Genomic DNA, 8628 nt, shown 5'->3' with positions numbered 1-8628 from the left:
TATTTAGACGTAGGAATCAGCATGAATAGTTTATGAGTAATGCTTATAGTTTACTGTCAACTACTTTTTACTCATCGCTTAAATATATTAGCTGTTCTATTCTGCTAATGTTAGCAGAATAACTATTCCGATAACACTTCTGCATTGCACGCTCAATGCAAGTGCACGTCATTGTTTGAACCAGGTGTGTTGCAGTACTCACACGAGTGAACTTCGTGTTGGAAAAACTGCACGCGGTGTTTTTTCGGTACTGTTTTCACTCTAATTTTTTAACCGTTTCTCTAAACGAGGCGTATAATATACCCTTGGAAAGCTATTGATTAGGCGCAACTTCGCCACATTGAACACATTTTGAGATTCCTCTCGGTTTAAGAGTAGTTTCAAAAATGGTGCGGCGGATGAGAGTGGCAGCGAGCATATTTTTGTGATTTTTTCTAAACCTCTCATCGGAATAAAGAAAATGATACGCCGTTGGAAATATATCGTCTAGGCCCATCTTTTTCATACCTATTATTTTCTCTAATTCATTATGGTTTAAGAGCAGTTTCAAATTTACTAAATCACAGAATTACTTTTTTTGAAATTTTTGCAATTTCGGTACTGTTTTCGCTCTAGTTTTTGAACCATTTGTCAAAACGAGGCGTGTAATACGTTGTTGGAAATCGATGGACAAGGCGCAACTTTCATATATAGAAATGGTTTTGAGATTCCTTACAGTTTTAAGTTAATTTTGAAAATCGTGTGGCGGACGACGAGTGGCAGCGGTCGTTTTTCGTGAAATTTTTACAAACTAGTTGTTGAAATGATTCAAATGATATGCAGTTGGAAAGATATCGATGAGACGCAACTTTTTCATGTAGAACACTCTCTCTAATTCATTACAGTTTAAGTGCAGTTTTAAATTTACCGAAATGCGGACACTCTGTTTTTCGCGACACCCAAATCGACGTGGGTACTTCATCCGACTGAAAACTGCACTGCATAAGACAAAAAACCGCACTGCATCAGACGTGTTAGAGAACTGCATGGTTTATTTTATTCAAACATAATTTTTTCAAGGACGAGAAAGTAGAGTGCACTTCACATCGGGTGTAAATGAACCGCAACAGTATCAAGAAGTGAACCGCATTACTTTTTTCCGCTTTCATAACATTTTTTTGCACTTACGGGATGAACAATATCATACGGCCAACCGCACTGCTTCAGAATGAAAACCGCACTGCATCGAACGGGCAAGCGAGCTGCATAATTTCTTTTGTCGGACGTAATTTTTCTCATACGAGTTTTTGTTGTCTTTTTTTAACTTATTTTATGAACGAGAGTGGACCGCAGAAACTAGGGCAAGTGAGCCGCAACATATATCAAAGTGAACCGCATTACCATCTTGTTGTTTTTCTAATTTTTTCCATTTTCATGTTGGGGGTAAGTGCACAGCATCACTCTCAAAAGTGAACCACATCCGAGGACAAGGCGAGTGAACCACACTATTTTTTGCTTGTTTTTATTTTTTTTATCCACCACCGTGTTTTTTGCTAAAATTAATAAAAAGTGAACTCTTCTGTATATTTTTTTACAAAGTGAACTCCACTGTACTATGCACCTATACTACAAATCTAAAGAGACATCTTTTTATGAACGGCAGAGGCATCTGTTTCTTCGTCGCAGAAATAGCCCGTGAACTGCAAAAGAAAGGTTCTGAATCGCACAAGCTGGCAAAACTGCACTGCACTGAATAAGTTTCCGTAAAAAAATGTGAAACAGAATCTCATCTTCGCTGTCGCTCGCATTTTTTCCATGTTCGTGGGCGGGGAGCAAATTGGATCCGCCCAGGGGGTCGACGGATGGTTGCCGTAGATGGATGTCAGCGGGGCCGTTGCACGCGCACAGTATGGCGAGGAGGAAGCCTGCCGAGAACCCCGCAGAGGCTACCCCGAGAGCTCCCGGTGGCGCACATGTTGATGCATCCGGCTGGAGGTCACGAGAAAACCAAAACGAAGAAAGTGAGTTGCGTTCACAAGAAAACCAAACCGCCTGAATGAAAATCCGAACTGCAACATACGAAGCTGTGTAGCCTCTCCTCGTCTGGGCCGTCATCATTGGCAGGGTAGGCCGGTGTGCACCCCCAGCTCCGAATTGCAACATATGCGGCCGCCGGCCTACACGCAAAGAAGAGGAGTGCTCGAGCTCAAATTGGACGCATCACCAAACATCACTGCTGCCTCTGTTGACTTGTGCTGCTCGGATCGGTCCGTGGGATCCACGGATCTGGGTAGTTCGTCAGTTTTTGTCGCCATCGCGGTAATAGGAGGCATATTCGGGCTGGGGAGGGGAGGGTACCAGATCCAAGTGCGCCATGCGGTGGCTGGGCGGCATGAGCGGAGGTGCAGGGGGCTTCGTGGGGATGGAAGAGCCGGAGCAGAGCAGCTCGACGGATCCGACGCGGGCTCCCCTTGAATAAGCCTAGGTTGCTGCTTTCGCTGTCTGGTGCGGCAGCGGGGCAAGTCGGTGTTTGGCGGCTGGGAGGTGGTGCCCAAGTGACGCGGTCGGAGGTGAGCAGGGCGCTACCAGAGAAGGTGAGGAGGGTGGGGCGTGTCGCGCTAGAGAATACAAGGAGGAGGTAGGCGTCGCGGGGAGGGAGGTGGGGGCACTACACGAGGGAGGTGGCGGACTGTGAGGGGAGTGGGGAGTTGATGGAGGTCTCGTGGCGGCGATGTAGGCAGAAGGTGGCCCGGCTAGGGCGGCGGCATAGGTAGAGGGCAGCCGGGGCGGGGTTGGGGGCGCCGCGGCAGAAGGTGGATGGAGGAAGGGTGGCACGGCGGTGGCCTGGGGTGGGAATCCGGCTGTGACGTCGGTAGAAGGTGGACTAGGCTGGGCTATGCGGCGGCGCTGTAGAAGGTGGAGGGTAGGTGGTGGTTTGGATCGGGGGAGGGGGCAAGTGGGTTTCGTGCAGGAGGTGGTGTGGGTATGGGGAAGAGCCGAGGGAGGCGGGCTTTTGCTGCAGTTTACTTCGCGGCTGCGGGGCAGTACTAGGGTGTTAGTAGAATAAGCCTGTTGTTAACAGAATACGGTCTTAAGGGGTGTTATCATAATAGACCCCATCCTATATATATATAGCAGAATAACTATTCTGCACACCACTTCCGCACTACATGCTGAACGCAAATGCACGTCATTCTTTGAACCAAGTGTGCTGCAGTACTCACACGAGTGAACTTCTCGTCGGAAAAAATTGCACGTGTTATTTTTTGGTACTGTTTTTGCACTAATTTTTTAACCGTTTATCCAAATGAGGCATGTAATATACCATTGAAAAGCTATGGATTAGGCGCAACTTCAACATGTTGAACACTTTTCGAGATTCCACACGGTTTAAGAGCAGTTTTGAAAATCGTGCGGCGGATGATGAGTGGCAGCGAGCGTTTTTTCGCGTTTTTTTTCTAAACCGCTTGTCAGAATGAAGCAAATGATATGCCATTGGATATATATCGTCAAGGCGCATCTTTTCCATATATATATCTTTCTCTAATTCGTTATGGTTTAAGAGCAGTTTCAAATTTACTAAATCGCGGAATTCTGTTTTTCAAGTTTTTTAAAATTTTCGGTACTGTTTTCGCTCCAGTTTTTGAACTGTTTATCGAAACGAGGCGTGTGATACGCCGATGGAAAGCTACGAACGAGGCGCAACTTTCATATGTTGAAATAGTTTTGAGATTCCTTACTGTTTTAAGTTAATTTTAAAAATCGTGTGGCGGATGACGAGTGGCAGCGGCCGTTTTTCATGAAATTTTTGCAAACCGCTGGTCGGAATGATTCAAACGATAAGCCGTTGAAAAGATATCAACGAGACACAACTTTTTCATGTAGAACACTCTCTTTAATTATTTACGGTTTAAGAGGAATTTTGAATTTACCGAAATGCGGGCACTCTGTTTTTTCGCGACCCAAAATCATCGTATGTACTGCATCAGACAGAAAACCGCACTGCTTTCCGACCAAAAACCGCACTGCATCAGACTAACAAGTGCACTGCATGATTTATTTTTTGTGGGACTTAAATTTTACCAAATGAGGTGGAGTACACTTCTTTAGACTAAAACCCGCATTTCATCAGACGGGCAAGTGCACTACATGATTTATTTTTTGTGAGACGTAAATTTTTCCACTTTTCCAAACGAGGTGGAGTGCACTTCATGTCGACTGTTGTTGAACCTCAATACTATGAAAAGTGAACCTCGAGACTACCGTAAACGGGCCGTGAAACTACCGAAAGTGAACCGCTTGAGGTTTTTCCAAACTCAATATTATTTACGTGCGTAGACCGGACGAGTGGACCGCGGGGACTGAGCAAGTGAACCACATGTAATGAGAAGTGAGCTGCTTTCCGAAGTGTTTTTGTTTCGGAAAACCACGAAGGAGTTTTATGGCGAACTTCGTGAGAGAACAAAGTGAGCTTCAAAACATATATATCTATTCATTATTTTTACACAGCTACACACATACATACACACAAAATCAACTGTCACCAGCCGAACAGGACTTGAGGACTAGTCGAGCTAAGTGAGACAACAAAGTTAGCTTCAAAGCATACACACCTATCTTTATAGTTTAGCACCTGGAGACATAGTGAGCTGCATAAAAAATCAAGCTTTTCCTTTTTTTCTGCAGTTGGCAACAGAGTGAACTGAACTGCTGGGAGAGAGGCGATCACTGCGGCGATGAAACAAGTGGGCTGCATCCTACACTCTTTTTTTTCCTTATTGAATGCAGTGAACCACAAGACTCGCTCAAGTGGGCTGCATCAACCCATCTACCATGGCGAACTACAACCAGGAGCTACCACCTTTCCCTGTCAAAAAAAAGCTGCAAACAGGAGCTAGTGAACCTCATGCCGGCGCCAGCCGAACTACGCTGAGAGAATTAACAAACTTCATTAGAAACTGAATTCACTCAAATCAACATCAAGAATCTGAAAAAAAATACACAAAAATTATTTTACAAACTGGAAGCCCTTGTATCGGAAATGCCATGGTGCTGAGAAAGAGGCGCTCCCTGGGCTCCTTCTGGTGAAACCGTGCACTAGAGATGGTGATCGTGTGTAGCCGTCCATGGAAGAGTGCGGAGAGGAGGGGGGAAGGAGGTGTGCCGGCTCAGTCGAGGTGGCGACGAGGAAGGGCGGCGCACCCTACTGCCGGTCGTCAGCGTCGCTGCAGATCGAGGCGAGGAGAAGGTCGACGATGCCGGGGGAAGGGGAAGGAGATGCGACGGCACCCCTCGACCTCATCTGGATCCGCCCCTGGGGAACGATTAAGGGCCACGGATCTGTGGCCTGCGAGAGGGTGGAAGGGGGAAGGGGGTGCGCTGGGAGGTGGCGGGGTGAGGTGAGCGGGAGCAGATGGGTCAGGATGTGTTGCGGGAAGAAAGGCCGGGGCACCGGAATGCACGTGGAGGATGGGCAGCTCGCCGACAAAGTGCGGGGAGGCAGAGCAGGAGGCAGTGCAGCCGAAGGGGAAGAAGGAAGTAGGGGCACTGGAGGATCCCAGTGGTGGCATGGAGCTCGTTGACCCTCCCATCCGGCCACCACGCGCGGGAGGTGGTGGGTTGCAGCCGGATCCGTCGGCTTGTGGCTGCACCGATGGCCATGGAGCCTGCCGAGCCGCGCCGCCCCTCACCCCTACATCTGTGACCGAGGCAGAGGAGAAGAGGGGAGGGTGAGTCGCGTGGAGCTGATTGATTCCTTGGGGATTGGGGAGGGAGGCTCATCGTGGGAGACACATGGCGCCGCCGCAGGTGTCATTGCCTTCGTTCAGCACACGGGAAGGGGATGCATCACCGGGATGATGCGCGATGGCCGACAACATGCAGATCCAGCGACGGGCCAGTGCGAGGAGACCGGTGGCGTTCGGATCCGTCACCGGGGGCGCTTGGTCCGGCCGGGGAAGCAGGACGTGGGAGGCGGCTGGATCCAGCACCGTAGGCGGTTGTTGGCGGCGCAGGGGCCTAGCGGCAGCCTAGGGTTGGGGTAGGGAGGGGCGGCCTGCCATGGGAGGCGCGTTGGGATGGTTTTAGGCCCGGATCGGCCGCCGGGCAGCACGGTTGGGAGCAGAGTGGAAGGAGGTGGGTCGGGAGTGTGGATGAGGTGAGAGGTTGGTGGTGGAGTAGGGGCAGGTGGTGGGGTGGGGGCAGCTGTTCTCTTTTTTCTTTTTCGTGTGGTTCAGTTCGGGGTTTTCGCAGTGCTGAAATGTTAGCAGAATAAGAAAGTGGTGTGCAGAATAAGACTCTTAAGGGTGTTATCATAATAGACCCACCCTATATATATATGTATATATATATATATTGTGACCATAATTGTGGGCCTTATGGGAGGCAACTCACTGGATAAATATAATGGACTCTGGGTGGTGAATTTGGTAGCTTTCGAAATGGGCCTTACTCTCTGTTTTTCCTTCCACTACAACATGGTGTAGGAGTCGGCACGACACTGTGTAAGGTACTGATGATCTTTGACATGAGATACTTATGTGATTCTACCGTCGTTGTCTCCCTTCACAAGCATAACAATGTGCGCTGATCGACTGGAATCAAGGTTCTGTTCGATTGATTTATGTCTCGAATTTCCTTATATTTTCCTTTGTGCTCATCTACCCCGCGAGTTATTGTACATGCACCCCCATTCTTATGCTGAAGAAAAAATATGTGAATAATTTTGTAGGAGTTCGGAGTACTATGAGCATTTCTAAAGATTCACACCACATCAACTTATCGAGCAGGCATTCTCCTCAATGCAGGGGACATATGGTTGGTAACAATCTTCTCCTGTTTAATTAGCCTTTGCTGCTCCATGTTAAATCTCGTCACGCATGAAAGTGTTTTGTTCCTTTCTTCTTGTTGAGTACTTCACGGCCTGGTTGTGTTTGACCCCTTCTTCTTGTTGAGTACTTCATGTCTTGGTTGTGTTTGACACCTTTATGGTGTTGACTGGTGTGTCGTCCTGGTTAGAGCCAACATGAAGCGGGGAGGACTTGTGTAGATGACTAGGGGGGCATGGATTTGTGTAGCTAGCTACCATGGCTAATCTTGTGTCTGCTGAACATATTTATTTTTATGGTTTGCTCCCTGGTGTTCTAATTTGAGATTTGCTTCCCTACTTTTGGCAATACCTCCATCAAAACTAGGAAGACATTTTTTTAGTAATGTTGTGCTTCTTGTGCCATGCTTGTGGATATACTTTTTTGGGTTGCAGAATTTTATTTGTTTCCATTCTAGGTTCACTCATCTCTTTAGAATTCTATCAACAGATCTTTCAGACAATACCTTGATGAGCAAGATCTTCAGATAGAGCTATCAATTACACTACTATCACCATATGACATAGAAGAACTATATATATCGGTTCTCTTAGGCTACTGTTAGGACTTGCTTTTGGTATATCATGTGACATTTTCTATGACATCCTCAAAGTGATGTAATTAACCAAACCATTACTGGTATTAGTGCTTAGTTCCTCCTATATCTTTCTTTGAGAATTCAAACGATGGAATCAGTGGTCTATATTTCCTTCAGTCTGTGGAATGTATATTGTATAACCTGTAGTGGACGAGCTGGGTGCTGCCATCATGCTTTGCTATTCGTGTAACAGTCTGAATTGAATATGAATCGTGTTCTAACAAGTTGGATATAACTCTCACTGCATTGTAAACAAGTTATTGTGTGATGCTATTCTTCTTTGCTTTTGGTATAATGTTCAAAATGTGCGCACTTTTCCCCTTCATCACGTCAACCTATTGAATTTGAAGCCTGGCCTACTGTGTCAGGTTGTATGTGACCGCACCCGGCAGGGGTACGGGGTGCGGCAAGCCGCACTTCCCATCTAGTTAACCTTTTTTTGAGAAACTCCCCTCTAGTTAACCACTTGCAGGCAATTGTTTGTAGTGCGCCAGACGCATGCGAAGAGGATGAATCCTACTTGGTGCTGCAGGCGCCCGTTAATGTATATTCTGCAAACGCTGGGCCGGCCCATATAGTACTCTACCAACGCAAAAGAGATGCAAGAATGGGGTTTCGAACCAACAACCTATTAGCGGCGATCGCTTCATCCTGACCACCAGGCTACGCTTCGCTGGTGAGATGGTTGTTTTCTTTTCACTTGTTCTCTAGTTCGGTTCGTTTTTTCTTTTTTTCTTGTACTTTTTTACTTATCCTTTTCTATTTCTTCTTTTTGTTTTATTTAATGTGCACTTTTAAAATTTCATGAACCTTTTTTATAAATTGATAAACTTTTTTTCCAAATTTGATGAACTTTTTTCAAATTTGATAAACTTTTTTTAAAATTCGATGAACTTTTTTCAAATTTGATGAAGAATTGTCAAATTCTATGAACTTTTTTTCAAACCCGATGAACTTTTTTCAAAAGTTGATGAACTTTTTTAAAATTTGAATAACTTTTTCCAATTCAGTGAACTATTTTTCAAATTTGATGAACTTTTTTGAAAAGTTGATGATTTTTTTTTAAATTCGAATAACTTTTCCAATTCAGTGAACTATTTTTCAAATTCGATGAACTTTTTTCAAATCCGTGAACTGTTTTCAAATTTGATGAACTTTTTTTAAATTTGTTAATTTTTTCAAACT

Source organism: Triticum aestivum, chromosome 7B (genome assembly GCF_018294505.1).
Source record: "Triticum aestivum cultivar Chinese Spring chromosome 7B, IWGSC CS RefSeq v2.1, whole genome shotgun sequence".
Taxonomy (NCBI): domain Eukaryota; kingdom Viridiplantae; phylum Streptophyta; class Magnoliopsida; order Poales; family Poaceae; genus Triticum; species Triticum aestivum.
This window is presented reverse-complemented; position numbering follows the sequence as displayed.